At 38.7% G+C, this 24329-nt stretch overlaps 1 protein-coding gene across 1 annotated transcript in view; it reads left to right on the forward strand.

Annotated features, from left to right (window-relative positions):
* LOC131437762 (division abnormally delayed protein) overlaps positions 1–24329 on the forward strand; it is a 266971-nt gene that overhangs the window by 137509 nt on the left and 105133 nt on the right. The window lies entirely within an intron of this gene.

A 24329-nucleotide genomic window follows, 5' to 3' on the forward strand; every position in this document is an offset into this window, starting at 1 on the left:
ACAGTATCACAAACAGGGATTTTTTTGCCGCAGAAAACTTTTTTGTTGTTGTCGCTCATTTGAATCACGATGTAAAAATTTAAAATTATAGTGGTCCATACCTCCAAAATGGTACTGGTATCGATCGATCTTCACGAAATTAGATTCAAAGTTTGAATGGTGCGTTTGGATTTGCGTAGCAAAATCCTGCACTCCTGTTACTTCTGTGAATGATATTTAAGCTAATATTGATCAGCTGCATAGCACGCACAAAGATTGGACATGTTTTTTCTTATTATCTATAATTGTTATTCATCGCAGCATGCATGGTAATATTATAAGCTGTTTTTTTATTGATGATGTTACTCCACCGCGACGGTATTGCTGAATATATTTCAACTACATCACAAGGCATGGATTCTCGATGCGACCGACGAAATAAACTCACCCAACGAGCCCAAAGTTATTGATATCGGATAATCTATATCCGATAAAATTGAGTGATAAACAGCTTTGACGTTTACGTCACTTATACCATTATATCACCAGAGTGACAGCCGTTAGAACTTCAAGCCTGTTTAATGAACACAGAGTTGCTTTAAAACGAGCCTAACTTTGTTGAAATTTTGATTCCGAATCAGATAGTGATACTGTTAACGATGAATTCTAAGTAAAACCAAAATATGTCTTATCAAAAATAAGTTGTTTCAATATTCATTATAGTATCTACAATAAATATATGATATGAAAAGATAAAACTGACTTTTTTTATTTACTGTGAATCAAAAAAATGGCATATTTCCACCCCTGGTATAAACAACAAATACAAACCATGGCGATTTCTTGGTTCGTGTGCTCGATGTTCTCCGAATTTTCAATTAAAACTAAAAGGTTTGCGTTGTGGCTCTTGTACAATTGTACATCAACGATTGAGTATTGTGACGACTGATTGAACTGTTTTATTGAAACTATCATTCATTCCAAATGTTGATTACATTGTTTCACATCAATGACTCGAACAACAGTTCGTGCTGGCATCTCATCAGACTCAGTCGACAATTGCTTACGGTCGAGACGATAGAAACAAAGACAATACAGTGTAGTGAACAATAGAGTGTACGAAATGGGCAAATACGATTTAACAAAGCCTGAAACTTGGCCTACAAGGCCAAATTCAATTTGTATTGATTTCAAGCGCTGCAAAGTTAGACCAGCAGCAAATGAAATTGAAATCCTACTTAAAGAACGAATGCATCTAAACGTTACTGATGTAAGTGAGATTCAATTCAACAAGGCGTCTAACTGTGTGTACATTATGTTCAAACGTGAAAAAGATGCAATTGCATTTGCTTCGGTTAATAACGGGGTGCACAGTATTGATCATGACAATGTTAAATATAAAATCCCTGTGTACATGGTGGACAATGCCATAGAAGTACGCGTGCATGACCTTCCCCCGCAGACCAGCGAGGGGTATGTTCGGGAATGTATGTCGCAGTACGGTGAAGTTCTTTCCATCGAAAGGGAAGTATGGCGGAATTTTTTTCCGGGTATCCGGAATGGCGTGAGAGTAGTACGTGTGCAACTACGTAAAGCAATTCCATCTTACATCATTTGTGATCAAGACGGGATACATCCGTGTAAAACGCTGATTACGTATGAAAATCAACTGGTTACATGTCAGTTTTGTGAACAACCTGCACACTACGGCAAACCTTGCACTGAAACTGCAAAAAGGACATCTTTAAACAAAAATAAGGACAACCGCCCAACAACGGAAACTAGTGAGCGCAGTACTCCTGTTGTACCATCAAACCCACCAACAACTGCAATTAATGCACAACAAGGCGCGTCTACAGCAACTAACAACCAACCCAAGAATGCGAATTACAAGGAAAACGAAGAAAAAACGGAAACCAACAACGATACCACCGATGCGGCAATGGAGGACGAGACGAGCCACGAACAAAGTGCCCCTCACTCATCGCAAGATAAAAATGGAAGCTCCTCTCCCCCTAGAAAAAGGGTGACAACGAGATCCAACGGTAAAAAAATTATTTTATCTAATAAAAACATGGCTCATTCGGCCACGTAAAGCTTGTACGCAAATTGGCCTGAATAAAAAAATTTTTATAAAAAAAAAAAAATGACTCGAACAACCCGATGGAACTGATCCTTCTAGTTTTTAACAGGCTCTGACTTTTAACCGAAGCTCCTCTCAAGGGTCTAACCAACAAACATGCAAACATGAAAATAGGTTCTTTTAAAACCACTTCATCTCCTTCTCGTAGAATTTTGGTTTCTTTTCCTGAAAATTGTGAAAATTTTTGTAAAAGCGATCTGCTTCGATTGATGCTAGTGAAAATCGGATGTTCTGGACTATATAGCAAAAGACATAATTTTTCCATCACCTGGAAGCAGTTCGTAGCATGATTCTACCATACCTTATCACGTGAATATTTCATTTTGGTGTCAGTTCAGTACCAGAAAATAGCAACAGAAAACGTGGCTAAATCAGGATCAATTTGCTACGATTCAGATCAAATGGAAAAGATCGATTCGACTCTTGACTTATTTCTAAAAAGGGCGAATGCATTTCTTGCATGCGTTTTGATTAAATCGTTGTAATTCGGAACCCGTTAATTGTACAAAAATGGCGCCCAAGTTGATGTTGTAGAAAATTGATTTAACACTCTAAACAAAATATCCACTGAAAAAAGGTACTACCTTGATCAAAAAGTTAAAAGAAAATAAAAATACACGATTATTCATCAAAATGGATATTGTCCCCTTCAAAGTACTCCCTATCGACTGCAACACACTTATGCCAGCGATAGCGATCCAATCCTCGAAACATTTTTTTATGTTCAGCTTTCGGTATGGCCATCAGAGTCATCTGCGATTTTGCCTTACTCTCATCTCGGGTGCTGAACCGCGTTCCACGGAGCGATTCCTTGAGTCGACTGAATAGGAAAAAAATCGCAAGGAGCCAAATCAGATGAATTTGGTGGTTGCTAAATGATATTCGTTTCGTTTTTATGTTCAAGGATAACGATGGCATTGTGGGATGGTCTTTCGGCACCAGCTTTGCAGCGACACGTCTGAGGCCTAAATCATTAACCAAAATGTCTCGAACGGATCCAAAAGCAATGTCAATTTGCGGTCTACGGTCATCCATTCTTTGATTTTTTTGATGGTTTCGTCGGGTTTCGATGCCGATTGCCTGTCGCTTCTCTTATCATCATTCACAGACCCACGGCCACTTCTAAAACGTTCGTGCTACTGATAAACCAGTGGCGTACCGAGGAAATTTGGTGCCCGGGGCAAAATAAAAGATTTGTCGATTTGCCGGCCCCATCGTTGGTGTAGCTGAGATCCATCTCCTAAAAGATAATGTTGTCGCCCCCCTTTAAAACGTTGCGGTTCGACAGTCAAACCGATTTATTCGTATTTTTTCGGCTGAATGTACTTCAACGAAATGACCTCTTTAGTGGAATGACTCTTTTGTAAAAATGTTCTTCGACGAAACGGTTCTCAGTAAAATTACTCTGATCCCCACAAAGATAGCATGGCTTCTAACTTTTCTTTCAGACTGTTGAAAGGCCTAATGAATCTGTTACGCGGTGAGCGATGAAAAAGAAAATCACTCGATGTTTTGAGTTGCAACTGGCAATATCCGTATCGCAATTTTTACTGAGAACAAACATCCATGTAATGGCTTAAATGCATGTAAGACTTTTAACTGCCGTTTTGAAAAGTTATCACCAAGTAGCAATTCGCCTTAAGGGGACTCCGAATTTTCAAGTAACCCAGCATTGGGGTTTGGTTCGTAAAAAAAGTTTACGTTATTTGGGATTTACTTCGTAAAAAATGTTTTGTGTGATTATTGTGGAAACCGCGCATCATATGGTTATTTTCGGAACGGATGTGAAGAGTAAGTGCAAGAAAATGATGTTTGGACTCGTTTCAAAATCCAAGATGGCGGCTTCCGGTTTATTGAGATTGCCTAAAATTGCCCCTAACAATATGGGTATCTTCGGAACGGAATTGATGAGTAGATGTCGGAAAACGATGTTTGAAGTGGTTCTGAAATCCAAGATGGCGACTTCCGGTTGATTGATATTCCTTGAAAACCCTTACAATATGGATATTTTCGGAACGGAATTGATGAGTAGATGTCAGAAAACGATGTTTGAGGTAGTTTTGAAATTCAAGATGGCGACTTCCGGTTTGTTGATATTCCTTGAAAACCCTTACAATATGAGTATTTTCGGAAAGAGATTTAAAAGTAGACGCCGGAAAATTATATTTGAGGTGGTTTTGAAATGCAAAACAGTGACTTCCGGTTTATTAGTATCTTTTGAAAGTTTTTGCCATTTTCTTTTAACTTGGTATTCCTTTAAAACACTATACCGGAAGTCACCTCATTGAATTTTGAAACGAGCTCAAACATCGTTTATTGGTATCCAATATGTTTCGGAAATTTCTTTGTTTTAAGGGTTTATAAGGCATTTCTATAAATCGTAGGATATTATATTGGAATTCGAGACGACACCAAACATAGTTTTGCGGCATCTGTTTATTAAATACTTTCCAAAAATACCCATATTGTTAAGGTTTTCAAGGAATATCAACAAACCGGAAGTCGCCATCTTGGATTTCAGAACCACTTCAAACATCAATTTCCGACATCTACTCATCAATTCCGTTCCGAAAATACCCATATTTCAAGGGTTTTCAATGAATATCAATCAACCGGAAGTCGCCATCTTGGATTTTAAAACCACCTCAAACATAATTTTCTGATATCTATTCATCAATCCCGTTCCGAAAATATCCATATTGTAAGGGTTTTCAAGGAATATCAACAAACCGGAAATCGCCATCTTGGATTTCAGAACCACTTCAAACATCATTTTCCGACATCTAGGGTAACAGAGGTATTTTGGCCACTTCATATATTTTGGCCCACCTAACAAACTTTATTGATTTCATCGGATTTTATCGATGTTAAGTAACTCATTTTGCATCAATTTGAAGCTAATCACATTATATTACCTATTGCGGAAGGGGTTTTTAAAGATATTACAATATTTGGTGGATATTTTTATAAAGTGGGCCAAAATAAAATCAATCCTAAAGTGGGCCAAAATACCTCTGTTACCCTACTTATCAATTCCGTTCCGAAAATACCCATATTGCAAGGGTTTTCAAGGAATATCAATAAACCGGAAGTCGCCATCTTTGATTTCAGAACCATTTCAAACATCATTTTCCGACATCTACTCATTAACCCCGTTTCGAAAATACCCCTATTGTGAGGGTTTTCGAGGAATATCAATCAACCGGAAGTCACCATCTTGGATTTCCAAAATACCTCAAACATCATTTTCCGGAATCTACTCTTTAAACCCGTTCCAAAAATAACAGCCCACTTTAAAACCTGATAAATCCTAATATACGATTGCAGGTAATTAAAAACCTAATTTAAAACGGCAGCTAATTTATTTGTGATCGACATCCGTATGGTACAAAATTAATTGACCACAGTTATTCCAAAATTTGATCTCAATTGAAACACGATCAACGGTTGTGTGAACACGTATTACTTGATCACAGTCTATCAATTTCGTATCTATTTTTTTTTTGCCTTCTTCTAGTCAACCGCAACACGCGCAAGCTCCCGAGACATATATCATTGAAGTGAACCAAATGAATTATTCATCGTCGGAAGTGTGGAGAGCCTTAAAACCGATTTTCATAACAATCAACTGGACCAGTTATTCGACTCGAATGCCACCGAATTAGTATATATATCTCTCTCTCTCTCTCCAGTCCAGCACGAATTTTATCTCTGCAAATTTGCACTGCGTTTGGCGAATCATTTATTGATTTTTTATGCCACAGCTATGCTAATTTTTTCGATCATCATTCGACTGTGGTAGTGTTGTTTATGAAAACGTCTTTCGCTTACATAAAAATGTTCTTAGGGTGTTTCGTATATTTTAGTCACATTGAGAAGCCATCGTCATCCAATCATTTTATTAATTGTTGTGGCAACGACCGGCAACGTTTAAAAGTGTCCGAAGCACACGGAATTGTCTGAATTTAAACGGGTTATAGTAATGATTTTAGGTAAATAAATAATTCCAGAAATCACCTAAATGTTCGGCAGAAAAAAAAATCGGAGCGAGATCGTACATATTTTTTTTCCTTCATTTAAATATTCCTCATTAATTAATGGGGCTGTTTTTCCGGGTCAAAATGAATCCAAATGGCCGGGCCGTTATTTTTTTGTTGTTGCTTCGCTCAATTAGCAGACTAATATCGCCCGAGAAAACGGCGGATATGAATTTTTGCAAACCGGGTCCTAACTGCCGCAGCAGTAACGGGAGAAAGAGTCGCCTTATGCATCGATAAAGATAGTATTTTACGATTATTGACCACCGTAGTAGCAGCAGCTGGAAAAAGCTGACCGTTTACTAGCGTTCGAAATTCAGTAGAAGTTTTAACGATGAAATTCCAGTTTTGTCCTTCAGACAGACTACTGCTCCGTATCGGTACGGTAGTCGCTTTTCCATTACACCGTTCAAACAAATCAATGAATGTGTCTGATTGGTGACAATGGGAACTCACCTGGTACCGGCGACGGACTAACAACGGTGACCGAACAAAACGACTGTCATTATTCTTTATTTCGACCTGAAGATTGTCGAGGTGAGAGGTCATTTGGATGCTGGCCAAATGATAACCAGTAACGTTGATGATACCATACAAATATACTATTTGGAACTCGGCATCAGATCCGGTGGCCATCACAAAGCAATCGATTCAATGAACGATCTGTAGATTGTCAATTTCTCGACCGATGTCTTTTTACTCATCCGACATAAGCACCCACTTAGATGAAAGGTTTTGTAAATTTGCATCTTCAAAAATGGCATATTTTTACGGTATGACATTTAGGGTTTCGGCACTGAGCGCACCATTTTGACTTTACTTTTCTACTTGGACATGTCAAGGCAAAGCAATTCGATTTGAACAGCTAGTGCTTAATAGTAGTTCATCTTAAGCTGTCACTATTTATATGTCTACAGGGTCCGCCATGTAACTTTTATTTTTTAAACATGCAATAAAACACAGACGGTTCATCCGATTTCAAAATTTATTTTTTCATATTAAAGCTTTATTTCAGCTATGGCTGCACGAGCCTTCAAGGCTTGAATTGTCTCTGGCTTGTCCACATAACACTTATCTTTGACAGCCCCCCAAAGATAATAGTCTAACGGCGTCAAATCACAGCTCCGAGGCGGCCAAACGACATCCGAATTTCGACTGATAATTCGATCTTCGAAGACTGTGCCCAGAAGATCGATCGTAGCGTTGGCTGTGTGGCACGGAGCGTCGTCTTGTTGGAACCAAATGGTGTCCAAGTCTTCCTCTTCAAGTAACGGGAAGAACCAATCGCTAATCATGACGCGGTAGCGCTCACCATTGTCCGTGGCGGCGGCTCCTGCCTCATTTTTGAAGAAAAATGGCCCAATGATGCCGCCAGACCAAAATCCGCACCAAACCGTCACTCTCTGAGGATGCATCGGTTTCTCCATGATAACGTGCGGGTTTTCCGTCCCCCACATGCGACAATTTTGCTTATTAACATACCCGCTGAGATGAAAATGTGCCTCATCCGAGAAGATGATTTTTGGCACACATTCCTCAACATTACCATGATTTTCAAATGCACTATTTTCACGCGTTCCTCAAGCGTATACACAACTATTTTCGTTCGGCGGAAGGATAAAACTAAGTTTCTGTCAAATCAGAAGTGACATTAAGGGCTGAGGACAGTACCGTAAAGTGGTAGGTTTTTTGTCATTTTCCCGTTTCAAATTAAATTTTCTTGGAAACGGTGCAGAATATAGAAAAACCCGCCTGACAATGTCTTCGAAATTTAGTTGAGAATATTCTGTGAAATTTTCAGAATGATTCATTGAGTTTAGCGGTCGTGTTGTATTTTTTTCTGACTGAAGAACAGCCGAAAATTGGAACGCTCGGAAATGCATACCTCTACTTGTTCATCGAATATCTCGGCTTTGAAGGCTTGTATCATAAATCTACCGTGACAAAGTCTAGATAATTTAGTTTAGATGCGATTAGTACATAAAAACATATATGTTATCGCGATAAAAATAAAGCCTTGTATTTTTCTGTGAAACAAAGTCAGTTTCAATGCATCCGCCATTCTTTCGCTTTGATTTCCTGATAGCATTCTAAAAAAGGAGAGAGAAATAAAAAATTGGCTCGACAAGGCTGCCAAACACACAGACATTCCATCTTTGTGGAAGTTGAATATTTTTTCATTGTTCATTGGAATCCATGTAATGTCCAACCCATACAATAGATTAATGTGATAAAACTTCTCATCAAAATAATAAAATGTATGCTGGCAACCCGGTACAGTTTGCTCATATACGAGAGAGTACAAGAGAAATACGATGCGCAAAGGGAATTGAGCGATCCACGTGGTTGATTTAAAACTCAACACGTGGCCCTCTGTCCTCAGATTTTAAGGTTACCAATGGCGAAATAACCGCTAGTTATAAAAAACTGTTAAATGGCGGACCCTGTATTCTTTGTAAATGTATTTTGGAGTGCTTTAAAATATGTTACTGGGTATGGATAAAATAGCCCTCTTTCGTTTCCGTTTGTCTATATTCGAGGTGAAAAAAGACTCGTCATTGCAGTATATTTTTTTCATTTTACTCTGCGCAGGCCATGTCTAATCAAATTCGACTAGTTTCGATCTACAGTCAGACAAATGTTTTCATCATCATCTCATATATTATTACGTTGTCTTGCAGCAAACTAGTATCCATTTTGGAAATTATTAAAGCACGCAGAAGAATCATTGCTAAAATCAACAACTTAGGACTCCAATTGCTTCCCCATGCACCTTATTCGTTCGATTTGGCTCCCTCGGACTATTATCTGTTTTTAAACCACAATGAAAAATTTTACTCGCTTCCGATCGCCCGGAAATCAACTTCTCGGGCGGAATTAGAGCTGGAAAAAAGCGTTTTGACCTAAAGGATTCACGTTGAATAAATTAAATATTTTTCTCCAATTACAAGAACTATTCGTTTGGTCTACTTTACTTTTTCACACAATTTCCGTTTACTTTGACGTGATTTTCGTATCGTGGTTCCAGCGTCTTTAACTTCTGCGTTAGAGATGGCAGGGTTTCAGGTATTTGTACCCGGTACCAAGGATGGCTTTTATCGTATCAAAGAACGCTCACTAGCAACTGTTCACACGATTGAATCAGTGCCATCAAAGAGAAACGGATATCATCGCAGCAACAAAAAACCGGCATGGCTCATTTAACACAGAATAGACACCAGTGCGAGAGCGAATTTCTCTCGATGACCTGTCTGAGAATCGAAGGTTAGCTCGCTGCTGTGTAGATTCTCTTTGAAGCAACAAACGGTCGCTTATTCTAGTTTCGTGATCCGATACTATGTGGGCAGTGGATAATTGCGATAGAATCATTTTATTGCCGCTTATTCTAACTATGTGCATATAACCTTTGTATAAGTTGTGTCTTTGAAAATGTATGTAAATGTTTCATAATCATAATAAGAATCATCATGTCGATTCGATTTTCTGCGATAATTGTCAACTTGCGATTCTCTATTGGTAAATTCCACACAGCACCAATCATTATCAGACTGTAAATTTTTTTAAGGGCCGTGAAATACTCAGTGTATGAAGTGGAGCGAAGAAATGTAGAAAAATTCTCTCGCGGTTCATGCATTGAGAGACTCGAGTTCTTGTACCATCTTCTAGCAGATTGAAAATGTTTTATACAATATAGATAAAAATCGAGTAGCTTTTGTCAAATTTTCGGCAATCACCAACACTTCCCGATACCCGAACCCGAACCCGATGGGTATTTGTCGGGTTCAAGTCCGGAAGAATCATGTTTGTCGGGTTCGGGTTTAAAAAATTGATCGGGTTTCGGGGTTTTTCGTGTTATGATCACAATTTATGACACAATTTTCAGTAGAAAAAAAAGAGAAGGACTTTTTTGGGCAATTATTTTGGGATCAAAAAATGGAGTAATCCGAATTTTGTATAAAGCACTTTTTATGTACGATAAAATGATCAGTTTTAAGAATTGACAAACAAAATGGCGGCTTGGCGGCATTTCCGCGAAAGTTCTGCATTTTTGACGGCCGGAAACATAAGTCGAGTAAATCTTGACCAATCGATTCAAAAATTTTACAGAATATTTTCGATAGTTATCTCCACAAAGCTACGTAGGGGTTTTTGAAAATTGTGAATATATTTTTTTCTATGAACAATTTTGAGATGAAAAAATATGGTTTTATTTTCAAAGGGCTGCCATTTTACAGAAAATCAATTAATTAAAAAAAACCCTACGTACCTTTGTGGAGATAACCATTGAGAATGTTCTGTAAACTTTTGAATCGATTGGTCAAGATTTACTTGACTTATGTTTCCGGCCGTCGAAAATGCAACACTTTCGCGGAAATGCCGTCCAGCCGCCATTTTGTTTTTCAATTTTTAAATTGATGATTTTTTTGTACTTAAATATACATATTAAAAAGTGCTTTAAACAAAATTCGGATTACTCCAATTTTTGGATCCCAGAATAATTCCCCAAAAAAGTCCTTCTCGTTTTTTTTCTACAGTGGTGTAACCCCTTAAAACGGACAGCTTAAATGTCTTTTAAACAAGCAATTATTTCGATCCATGGATTGACTTTGTGAACGCGTTTTTTGATGTGACAGCCAGGCGTCAATTAGCGAGATGATACTGAGTTATCTCAGTTTGTCGTTTATCGTGATTGTATCAAAATGTGTACGTTTTTTACTGAGACTTTTTTATTTAATTTCTGATTTTTCGGATATATTTGATTACTGGACATTGTCATGATGGTCTGGTCCCGCAGTTTTGGATATGGGGTTGGTCACTTCATCACGATTTTTCACGGAAACTAATGCATATTTTTCCAAACCACAAATTGGGACTTGTAGCTGAATGCTGAAGCTACACAACATAATAGATAACTTAGGTGAAAGCCTAGTAGTAATGGATGCTTTTTCCATTTTCCTAAAAATGTCGGACTTAGCCGCGGTCTCTCCAATGTTATTATTGAATACGATTTGTAAACTGTTTTGCGCTGAACCACGACTTGAAGTGTACCGAGTGAAACTAAGGGGTGTTGCATGCCCCCTATACTATGCATGTTCGGTTATACTATGAAGTATATAAGTTAGAGTTCATTGAGCGGATATTAAACCAAAAGGGTTTGTTAATGAATTCCTTATATCTTCTTGTTAAGATTACCATTACTAAGAGTTATCATTGTTCACATTTTTTCGTATTACATTTTTTGTTCCTTATTGAACATACTCGTTAAATTAAAGATTGTTCCACTTCGCTTATGTTGTTGTGTCTTCCGAATTTCATGGATTTTGTTGGTTCTGATCTTTTTCTTGTGTTATGTTAGCTAACGGTGTCCACGGAGACAAAAAAATCAGCGAAATTTTCAAAGATAATGTCGTACTTGAATGAAATGATAGCTTAAAAATGAATAAAAATCATCCAATTACCACAGCAAAAAAAAAATGGTGGAACAAATCAACTGTTTCAATTTTGTCGTATTCTGTCCTACCGCTGTGCTTTCAATTCCCGAGGTTGGGATGACATCATCGTAAAATCTTCCACAAAGTATCAAAAATTCATCACAAGTTAAATTGGTTTGGCCTCTGATTCTACTATTTTCGGCTGATACCGCCTTTTGCATTGTAGTTCGATGTCTCAATTTCGCAATGTCCCAAAAGAAGACACTTTGGACAACCCACGACTAGTCCCAGCTGGCCGCAGCTACGACGGAACCGGGGTGCAAGTCGGTGCTCATCATCTTCCTTTGCCGTCACTTCACTCGAACGGGACGGCGATGATGCCAGCCATTTAAACCCGTCGATGCCACAGCACAACTCAATTAACTTTGCTTATTGACTGTAATATTTTTAATTGACCGCCATCTGACTGATCATTACCTAGACAATCGGAGTTTGTCCAGGGGCGGCAGGGCACAGGGTGTTCTGTGATCGTGTCACGTTTATAGTTTAATAGCTGCCGATTATTATGGGAAACGAACGCGTTGATGCGAAATCCATTAATAAATTGATGGTGACATGCAACCGTCCACGATAAGCATCGAGTTTTTGTTCGTTTTTTTTTCGCGAGAACTTTTAAACTTTGCTATTTTTATTTTGAACTGGATTAAAGTTGACGTCGGATGATTAATTGAAGTAAAGTTTTTTGTTTATACTTTACGAGAGCTTACCTATTACTTCAGATGAAAATTTCGGATCACAAAAGGTAAGTCTAAGAACTTAATGCAGAATCTGTGGTTTTCGAATCACATTTCGTTTTGTCATATTTTTTTTTTGGCTGGATGACGCAATCGGTCACACGTAATTGGTGCATCGTAACTCGGTGGTACCACCGGAGAATGCAGACCAGCTCTGAGCTGGAAGTAAGAGAAAACTCATAAAAAAAAGATAAAGTACTATTAATCAACGAAAATGTTCGACACCGTTGCTAAAAAGTTCACACTCTGATACCGAGTGCCGCGGATCTTCCTACTGCTGAAGCTGTGCGTGACGTGTTCGGTGGCTGCGTTGGTCGCATTGATTTATATCGTGTTCTGCAAGTTGTTCACTTGACACAAAAAGTGGCATTTGCATGCATGCATCGCTTTGCAGTAACGGAATTAGTACCGATAGTCTTCTGCTGTACACGACACGAATGGCATAGCTCGGTACCGCTGCACCGACGGAGAATACCGTACGGGTTGAAATTCCGGTTAGCCGTCCGTTAAAAACATAAACACTAGCACGCTCCGAAACGCTTAGCTTATGTTGAATCGGTTCCGTGACGTACGTTCTTTATCACCGGGCAATGAAACGTCACGACTCTTCATGTTTGTTTAATTAGTTAATCACTTCAACACCACGCGACTATTTGCCATGGCTCTTGGAGAGATTAGATCGCTTGCGATCGCGAGTAACAAAATGAACCATTTTCACTGGACCTGTGTAGTAAGTTGGCATCACGCGAATACGTTTCTTCTAACGCAGCTTCCAACAGCACAGAGAAACGTACAATTACGTGTGGATTGAGGAAGAGAGCCAATTGAAACTTTGCATTTGCCCCTCATCCCAGCTGAGTTATTTGACCTACCAATAAAATACCAAACGATGAAGCGAGAATTGTTTTTTGTTTTGTTGATAATCTATTTCATTTTGGGCTACGTAACGAATGAAAAATATCCCCTATAGGCGGGACTAGAACTAGACAATTTTCTCCTAATCGTGGATCTACTCTAACCCATTTGAGTTACTCTTTACTCTTTAGAATTTTTCCCTCGACTTATCTCCCAAAGGGTGATGATGTGTAGTAACATGTTGAGTTGATGCACGCTTAGAAAAAGTTACTCGGAGTTTGAGTACTAGTTACTCATTTTCAAATGATACATAAAAAAAGCAAAGTCTTGGCATTACTTTCCTTTTGTGGAATTTGGCCTTTCTATTTCAACAGACTTCGCAGCCGATTCTTAGCGTACAGAATCATTGCATGGCTAGTACTACGATCCTACTGACACTAAGAATCCTTCCAGGTCGGGTTGGCGGTTCAATGCATAGGACGCTGGTCTCACAAGCCATTTGTCGTACGTCGAGCCCCGACCTGGAAGGATTCTTAGTGTCAGCAGGATCGTAGTACTAGCCATGCAATGATTCTGTACGCTAAGAATCGGCTGCGAAGTCTGTTGAAACAGAAAGGCCAAATTCCACAAAAGGAATGTAATGCCAAAAAAAAACTCTTACTCTAAATTTGAGTTTAACGCAAAAACTCGTTTTTATGTTACTATTTGCAAGATCAGTCTAAAAGTTGTAATAACCATTTGTAGCAACAGGTTCTATTTTTTGTTAGTGAGATCGCGTATTTCAAGAGTGAGTCGCTTAACAAAAACGGTGTTGTGTCTGCAGAAACCACAATTTTTAGACTGTCCTTTTTGTTGTGCCATCGACGCAGTTATTGTGTCCAGAAGGGATCCGTACTGTGCTTCAGAATGGAAACAAATATGCTCAAGTGTGTCATTTATGAGGAACAAGTGTCTGATTGGTGTCTGAGCAGTACTGACATGTGTGTTAAGCTACGATTGACACACTACTCCAAGCGATCGCCACTTGATATGATATCTCGAAGTTAGAAACTATTTTATGTATTGCAGTAAATGAGTAGATTTTTCCCAAAAAATCTTTTCCAGTGGAAAAACTCAAATTTGAGTAACTAAGGAGTTTCTCTAAATTAGAGTTGTTCCACTTTTTCTATAGATGAGTGGGATCTTACTCATTTTCGAGTAACTATTTCCAAGCGTGTGGCGACTTTACGTCATACCACAAACTCAAAAATAAATCATCTATCAGAACTAATCGGCTCAAGTGACTTGTTCCCTTTATTATTTGGAGTTTTTTACCTCAATTTTTAAATTGTGGTCATTAAACCATCAGATAATATGAACTACCGACTGAAACAGTTTTAAGCTCAATTTGGAAGAATTTCCTACATTTTCTGCACCTTCGATTTCATTGGTGATTTGAAATAAATGATGGACCCGTTTAACCAAAAACAGTTGGTATAGCCATAAACTAACATGATCTGTAAATCAAAACAGTTTTGTGACCAACTTTGAAAAAATTTTACGATTTTATATGACGGTTTGAAGTTTTGAAAACTTATTGCCTTGCAATGTTAGAACCGGAAGTCGGGGCTATCAGACCTGTTAATTTGAGTTTGATTGTATGAAAATATGGTATGGATTTATTTGGACCTAGGCTATCTTGACCCGCAAATTAGAGAATATTATTAGATAATTTATAGAATTGGCTACTCATCACATGATTAATGCGGAACTGGAAGCTAGATTTGAATAAAAGTCGGGATATTCTGATGGTATCTGAACACCTCTCAGTTGAATCTAAAATGGTTAAACTCCATTGGGCTATCATCGAAAAGGATCCGGGTCATTTCGCCGAAAGCCGTTTCACTGAAAGCCATTTCGCCGAAAGGGTTATTTCGCCGAATGACATTTCGCCGAACGGGCCACTTCGCCGAATGCCATTTCGCCGCATGGGTCATTTCGCCGAATCCTGAAATCGTCCTAAAATCGTAATTGGAATTGATTTAAAGTAAAGACAAATGAAAGATGATAGCGTTAACGTCCGTTTTGTTGACCTACAATTGAACGGCTGAAAGCAAAAATCGGATAAGTGCAACTTAGTTTGGAAAACCCGTTCAAGTATTTTTTTAATGCAAATATCGGATTAAAACATTGAGAGCAAAAACAGGACAAGAATCGTTTAAAAACATATTTTCTGCAAGAACCGAACAAAATAACTTTGAATGCGAAAACCGGACAAAAACTTAACCGGTTCTTCCAAAACAAATGTCCGGTTTTTGCATTCAAAGGTTTTACCGACTGTCGCTGTGGAAGAAGCATGGTTTGCATGTTTGTTAAGGCAAATTGATCTAAGCTGAAAATCGGTTCAACTATTGCTGAGAAATCGAAGTGAGTTCCGTTTTTGGGGCTTTTCTTCACCGTACGTTCGGAAGTGGAAACCGGAGACTAGTAGCCATAAATATATCCTGTAATATCGAAACCGTAGGTCGGATCTGGAACAACTTTAAGGGTACTTTCAAACGAATTTCAAGATCTGTCATTTGCATCTTAGTTTGTAAAAATCGGTTGAGGAATTTCCGAGAAAATTGTGTGCGAATTTTCTCATAGATTTGCATATATTACCTTGCAATTCTGAAACCGGAAGTCGGATAAAGATAAAATTCAATAGCGAGCCATGGGATCTTTCATTCGAATCTGAGTTTGTGAAAAGCGGTTCAACCATCTTTGAGAAAATCGAGTTCCATTATTTGTCAGATACACACATACATACATACATACATACACATGCAGACATTTGCTCAGTTCGTCGAGCTGAGTCGAATGGTATATGACATTCGGCCCTCCGGGCCTCGATTCAATAGTATCTGAAAAAGATTTTTTTTGATGCCAAATTTTTTAGAAGTGCATGAAGAGACGACACATTCTTTTTTAAAGTTAACACTAGATCTTGACGAAAAAAAAGGACGAAACAAGAAAACCACATAATTTTCACAATTCGCCTTAAAAATAAATAAAAAACGCATAACTTTGAAAATTTGCATAAAAAGATACTTGAACGTATTTTATGTTTAGTTCATCGTGAACTACGACTTTTTCCCATCCTTCAGGCAATGTATGAATCTTGAACCAAACAAATACTCCTTCTTTAATCCTAAAAAGTGTTCATAAGCATTTTTTTATTAACTTGACTGAAATGCAACGTATTCGGACGAAGGTAAATTCTAAACAAATGATTGTTTGATAGCACAAGTGAAAGCGGTTGTCGGATGGAACCAAGTCTTTATTGGTCTCAATAGGGTGAAGCAGAGCTCCCAATTCACTAAATTTTAAATAGTTTTTGATTGAAAGCGTAATATGAGGTCAAGCGTTGTCCTGATGAAAAATGACGGACTCATTTCTGGGTTCAGACTTTTTTGATAGCTCTCCACTTGAACGATCCATCTTGTTCGCTGCACTCCTTTTTTTTCGTATCCCTTCCGGATCAGATTCAAGAACGATTTGCACTGGACTGTCGTCCGGCATCCTAATGACATGCCCAGTCCATCGTAGACGTTCGATAGCTGTCCGTACGATGGGTGGTTCTCCAATCAGCTTTTGCAATTCCTCATACGCTGTTTCCACGTTCCGTCTTTCATTTGCACATCGCAATAGAAGGTCCGCAACATCTTTCTTTCGAAAACTTTAAGGACGCGTTAGTCCTCTGCCAACATAATTCAGGTCTCTTTACTCGATAGATTTCCTGCCAAAATACGCCTCTCTATTGGTAACATTATCGGCAACGAGTGAGCTCAAATACACGAACTCGCCAATCACCTCGATATCGTCACCGTCTACCAATATTCGTGGTGGCCAAGTGTTTCTTCCTTAGAGCCTCTTCCTCTCATGTATTTTGTTGTCTACGCATTGATGGTCAGTCCGATATGCCTAGCTTCAGTTTTCAGTTCGATGTATGTTTCCATCATCTTCTCAAGGTTACGTGTTACAATATCAACGTCGTCAGTGAAACCAACAAGCTGTACGGACTTTCGGAAGATCGTAATACTAGTGTCGATCTTCGCTCTTCGAAATAAACTTTCCAAAGCAATATTAAACAAGAGACAAGAGAATCCATCACCTTGTTGTATTTCTCTCCCAAATTCAAAGGGATTCGAGAGCGTCTCAGATACTCGGACGTAGCACATTACACTTGTTGCTTAGATCAATCGCGTCAATTTAACCGGAAAATTATATTCGTGCATAATCTGCCATAGCTGCTTCCAATCGATTATGTCGTATGCCGCTATCAAAGCAATGCATGGATTTTAGAAGCTGTTGCGTCGATTTGGAATGCAGAACTTAGTGTGCATTGTTTTTGCGGTGAAGATTATCACAAAAAGTGGTTCGTCTTCCGATACATTTCTGGCACGCGACTTTTAGTTTGATACCAACTCAGTTGTCAAACTTTTGATATAACAACCCTTAAGCGCAAGGAAATCAATTTTTGTGTCTAACGCAATAATGCAGCGTCTTCCAGTTGATTGATCGCAGTAGGCGTGCGCGTCGAATGCAACAAATTTTCACTCCCGTCAACATTTTGATCATTCAGTAAAAACCATTCAAGCGAAGAGGTTGTGTTTCGATTGTACTGGCTCGTGAGTTAACGGCTGCTACCGAGACAATTCTAAGCTTCAGGTAGTTAAACTGCCCATAGCAAACGCAATATTCGGGGCGTTTCCCGACTGGAAAGCTAGCAACGAAGGCCATCCCGTTCATACGCACAGAGGTGTAGAGACACAGAGGTGCGAGAGCATAGAAGTGACGAGTCACAGAGGTGCCATCGCATAAAGGTGCGAAGACGAAGGGGTGCAAAGGCACAGAGGTGCTAAAGCAACCCAGTGCTGATCTACCAGGTACCAGAATTTGTACGCTGCGTAGGATCAAAAGAGACGGCATATATCGCGAGGTGCTACACTGCAAGCATCGCATTTGATCGCCACCAAGAGCAAAAGCACTGTACCTGGGGTCAGGTACAGCAAGTGCAGTGGTGTTCACAACGACGGCAGAGCAACTGAGATAGCAGTAAACGACAGAAGACTGCCAATTGGAAACTGCAAAAGACTGCCAATTGGAAATCGTTGGAAGAGCTTCACGTCGTTCTTCACGATAAAGGAACAGAGACATCAGCTACAAGGTAGATTTAATTTAATTTATTTTTTATTTCTTATATCTGAAATTTTACTAAACATAAGTTTTTATTTTGGTATTATTAATTTACAAAAAAAATTTAATGTAATGGATGATCTCATGGAAGATCATCCGAATCCGATTCCGGATACTAGTAAAAGTTTAAATACTCCGAGGGCTAAACATTATCCACAGGGTACCACTGGGCCATGGATAGTCTATCTTCGAAAAAAAGAAAAGATTTTAAACTTGATGCAAATTACAAAGGATTTGACATCACATTTCTCTGAAGTTAAAGAAATCTGTAAGGTTAATAGAGATAAAATTCGAGTTGTAGTTAACGACTTGAAACAGGCAAACGATATTGTAACCTGTAAATTATTTGCTATTGAATATCGAGTTTACATTCCATCGAAGGAGGTAGAAATTGACGGTGTTGTGACTGAAGCAAGTCTGACAGCAGATGATTTACTTAAAAATGGAGTTGGCCGTTTTAAAAACTCCATGCTTGAGGGAGTTAAGATACTCGAGTGCAAACAATTGTACTCAGCATCTATTGTCGATGGAAAAAAGTCTTATCGTCCCTCAGATTCGTTTCGCGTAACATTTGCCGGATCTGCATTGCCTAGCCATGTCTATATCGATAAAATTCGTCTTCCTGTTCGGCTTTTCGTACCGCATGTTATGAATTGCACGAACTGTAAAAAATTCGGACATACAGCTACTTACTGTAGTAATAAGTCCAAATGTATCAAATGTCAAGGGCCTCATAAGGATAATCTTTGCGATAAAGATGTTGAAAAATGTGTTTATTGTGGGGAAAGCCCTCATGATGATCTTTCAGTGTGCGCTGCATTTAAGCTGCGTAAAGACAAAATGAAGCTTTCTTTAAAAGCACGGTCTAAGCGCACATATGCAGAAATGCTCAAAACGGTCATACATGTCTCCCCTTTGGAAACCGAAAACGGTTTTTCAAATCTTGCGGAGCCAGAGGAATCTGACTCTGACGGAAATAGTGAAGATACCTCGTTTGTCACTCCTCAAGGGTCTGTTAAGAGGAGATTAACAAACCACAAAATACCAAAAAAGACACCTAAAATTATACCTTCAAAAAAAGATCCCCGTGTTAAAGCTAAAAAGCCAAATTTAAAACCAAAAACTGTGCCTCCTGGTTTGTCAAATTCACAAACCAATCCAGGAACTAGCTCAAGAAAAGACAATAATCCAGTGGGCTCCATTTCACATTCACCAACAGGATTACTGAAATTTTCGGAAATTGTAGAATGGATTTTCGCTGCATTCAATATTTCTGAACCTCTAAAGACCATCATAACAGCATTCCTTCCAATAGCTAGAACTTTTTTGAAACAGTTATCAGCTCAATGGCCAGCTCTTTCAGGTTTTGTAACATTTGATGGATAATTTATCATCCGCCGCAAATGATTCAATCACTGTCCTGCAGTGGAATTGTCGAAGCATCATGCCAAAACTTGATTCATTTAAAATATTATTGCATAGTCAAAAATGTGATGTATTTGCTTTGTGCGAAACATGGCTTACATCAAACATAGCCTTAAATTTTAATGACTTTAACATTATACGTCTCGACAGAGACTCCCCGTATGGTGGAGTGCTTTTAGGAATTAAGAAATGTTATTCCTTTTATAGATTAAACATTCCTTCGACTTCTAGTATAGAAGTTGTTGCTTGTCAAATAAACATTAAAGGAAAGGACATTTGCATTGCTTCGGTATATATTCCTCCAAGAGCTCAAGTTGGACAACGACAGCTTAATGAAATTGTCGAAGCCCTTCCTGCTCCACGTTTGATTTTAGGAGATTTCAATTCGCACGGAATGATGTGGGGTTCCGTTTACAATGATAGCAGATCATCTCTAATATATAATATTTGCGACAATTTTAGCATGACGGTACTAAATATGGGTAGCATGACACGGATCCCAAGACCTCCTGCACGTCCAAGTGCATTAGATTTATCTCTTTGTTCGACTTCAATTCGACTAGATTGCACCTGGAAAGTATTTCCTGATTTACATGGTAGCGATCATTTACCAATCATCATCTCAATTAGCAGTAACAAAGGCATTGCTAATTCAGTTAATATTCCATATGATTTGACAAAAAATATTGACTGGATTAAATACCAAAGTAATATTTCAAGTGTCTTAACTTCAATGGAAGAGCTTCCCCCACTTGAAGAATATGACTTCCTCGTTTGTTCGATTCTGGAGGCCGCAGAACAAGCCCAAACCAAACGATTTCTTGGTCCATCGTCTAACAGAAGACCTCCAAATCCTTGGTGGGACAAAGAGTGCTCAGATGCTAAACACGCGAAACAAAATGCTTTCAAGACGTTTTTAAAACGAGGAGGAGGAACTCCTCAGAATTTTGAAAAATTCTTGGTTTTAGAAACCAAGTACAAGAACATACTTCGGGTTAAGAAATGCAGCTATTGGAGACATTTTGTGGAAGGTTTGTCAAGAGAAACCTCAATGAGCACTCTTTGGAATACGGCCAGACGAATGAGGAATCGTAACGTAGGAAATGAGAGTGAGGAGTACTCGAATCGATGGATATTTGATTTTGCGAGGAAAGTTTGTCCAGATTCCGTTCCTACGCATAGCATTGTTAGGGAGTCTTCTTCAAATGATGATTCCATTGATAGCCCCTTTTCAATGATGGAATTTTCCATAGCACTCATGTCTTGTAACAATAACGCTCCTGGATTGGACAGAATTAAATTCAACTTGGTGAAGAATCTGCCCGACCTCGCAAAAAGACGTTTGTTGGAATTGTTCAACAAGTTTCTTGAGCAAAATATTGTTCCACCTGACTGGAGACAAGTGAAAGTTATCGCCATTCAAAAGCCGGGGAAACCAGCTTCCAATCACAACTCATATAGACCCATTGCGATGTTGTCCTGCATCAGAAAATTGTTCGAAAAAATTATTCTACGACGTCTCGACACTTGGGTCGAGACGAACGGTTTGTTGTCAGATACTCAGTTTGGCTTCCGTAGAAATAAAGGGACGAATGATTGCCTTGCATTACTTTCGTCTGACATCCAAATTGCCTTCGCTCAAAAGCAACAAATGGCATCTGTATTTTTAGACATTAAAGGAGCATTTGATTCAGTTTCCATTGATGTTCTTTCAGACAAGCTCCACCAACATGGACTCCCAGCGGTTATAAATAATTATTTGCACAACCTTTTGTCAGAGAAACGCATGCATTTTTCACATGGCGATTTGGCAACAACCAGAATTAGCTACATGGGTCTCCCGCAAGGCTCATGCCTCAGTCCGCTCCTCTATAATTTTTACGTGAATGACATTGACAGCTGTCTAGTAACCCCATGTACACTAAGACAATTGGCAGATGATGGCGTGGTTTCAGTTACTGGATCCAAAGCTATTGATCTGCAAAAACCATTGCAAGATACCTTAGATAAATTGTCCGTTTGGGCTGTTCATCTTGGTATCGAATTCTCTGCGGAGAAAACCGAGCTGGTCGTCTTTTCAAAAAAGCATGATCCCGCGCAACTTCAGCTTCATATGATGGGAAGAATAATCGAACAGGTTTTGACTTTCAAATACCTCGGGGTGTGGTTTGATTCCAAATGCACGTGGGGAGGACACATTAGGTATCTGATAACGAAATGCCAACAAAGAGTAAATTTTCTTCGAACAATAACAGGGTCTTGGTGGGGTGCTCATCCGCAAGATCTAATAAAATTGTATCAGACAACGATACTTTCAGTGATGGAATATGGATGCGTTTGTTTTCGTTCCGCTGCAAATTCTCATATTATCAAACTTGAGCGAATTCAGTACCGTTGTTTGCGAATTGCTTTAGGCTGCATGCATTCGACACATACAATGAGTCTTGAAGTTCTGGCGGGAGTTCTTCCATTAAAAGATCGATTTTGGGAGCTTTCATCACGCCTGCTAATAAGATGTGATGTGCTGAATCCCATGGTAATTAATAATTTCGAACGACTAGTCGAGCTTCGATCTCAAACAAAATTCATGACAGTATATTTTAACCATATGTCACAGGAAATCAACCCTTCAAGATATATTCCTATCCGTGTCAGCCTCCTAAATGTACCTGACTCAACTTTATTTTTCGACACATCCATGCAGCGCGAAGTGCGTGGAATCCCGGACCACCTACGCTCTATGGAAATCCCAAAAATATTTTCAAGTAAGTTCAGGCATATTAACTCTGAGAAAATGTTTTACACGGACGGATCGCGAATGGAAGAAGCGACAGGGTTTGGTATGTTCAACAATAATGTTTCGGCCTCATTCAAGCTTCAAGAACCTGCATCTGTTTATATAGCAGAGTTAGCAGCAGTTCATTATAGCTTGAATGTAATCGTCACATTATCTCCAAACCATTATTTCCTCTTCACAGATAGTCTGAGTGCAATTGAAGCCATTCGCTCAAACGCTGCTGGCAAAAATGAACCGTTTTTCTTGGGTAAAATAAAACAGTGTCTGAACGACATATTGAATAATAATTATCTAATCACAATAGTTTGGGTTCCGGCTCATTGCTCCATTCCAGGCAATGAAAGAGCCGATATTTTAGCCAAACGTGGTGCTATTGAGGGTGAAATTTATGAGAGACCGATTGCTTTCAACGAATTCTATAGCGCGTCTCGCCAAAGAACACTTGCCAGCTGGCAAGCTTCTTGGGATAAAGATGATCTGGGTCGGTGGATGCACTCAATTATTCCTAAAATATCGACAAAGGCATGGTTCAGGGGACTGGATGTGAGTAGAGATTTCATTCGTGTGATGTCCAGACTCATGTCCAATCACTACACGTTAGATGCACATCTCCTTCGAATTGGACTTTCCGAGACTAATCATTGTGCTTGCGGCGAAGGTTACCGCGATATTGACCATGTTGTTTGGACATGCGTGGAGTTTCGTGATGTCAGATCTCAACTAATAAATTCCTTGCGTACCCAAGGTAGACTATCCAATGTCCCAGTTCGCGACATTCTTGCTTGTCGTGACCTTCCATACATGAAACTTCTTTATCATTTCATTAAATCCATTGGAGTTCCAATTTAAATTTTATTTTATGTTAAACTGTTTTCTCTTCCATGAGTTCAACCAATAGCCAACTATAGGATATTGAATATAAGTGGTGAACTGATACAAACAATCCTGAAATAGTTATAAGATCATGTACAAAATAAATGTATTTTATTTAATGTAATTTAAAATAGCAACTCGCTTGATAAAAACAGTGTTTAGATTAACTAATGAGTACCAACATACTAATATGATATTCGAAATGTATTAGGTTTAAACTACTATGTATTGTGGATGCCACGGCGAAGAAAAACTTATGTATATTGCCTATGAAATAAACGTATTTATGAAAAAAAAAAAAACATTTTGATCGTTTTTATATAAAGTGTAACACATGTTGTAACTATGTGGTGATTCTATGCTGAGTAGAAGTGAATTCTATTGTTATGGTGATGCATTATTTGAAGGAAAAATTACAAACTCTATGTTGTATTCAATTAGACTGACTCATTAAGTCTCTACATCATTACCGATTTTCTGTGTGTCAAGTGGGTGAATAATCGTGGATAGTGGATTCCGAATTTGACAGGATCTTATCCCATGATCGTACCGCTAGCTTAGAGCAAATCCTAGACCTCATACACCTACCCATATATCAAACTCCGTGTCACCTATGGAAGAGAATTATAGTGGAGTAGTGTGGAGTTTTTGAAGTCACTGATTGAATCTCAAGTGTATTCCGCACATGGCCTCAGCCGCTTTTTTCTTTTAAATAAAGAGATAAAGGAGGGGTTCCCGCAAACTGCTGTTATTTGGCTTAAACCCTATTAAATTGTG

The sequence above is a fragment of the Malaya genurostris genome, chromosome 3 (assembly GCF_030247185.1).
Source record: "Malaya genurostris strain Urasoe2022 chromosome 3, Malgen_1.1, whole genome shotgun sequence".
In the NCBI taxonomy this organism is placed as follows: domain Eukaryota; kingdom Metazoa; phylum Arthropoda; class Insecta; order Diptera; family Culicidae; genus Malaya; species Malaya genurostris.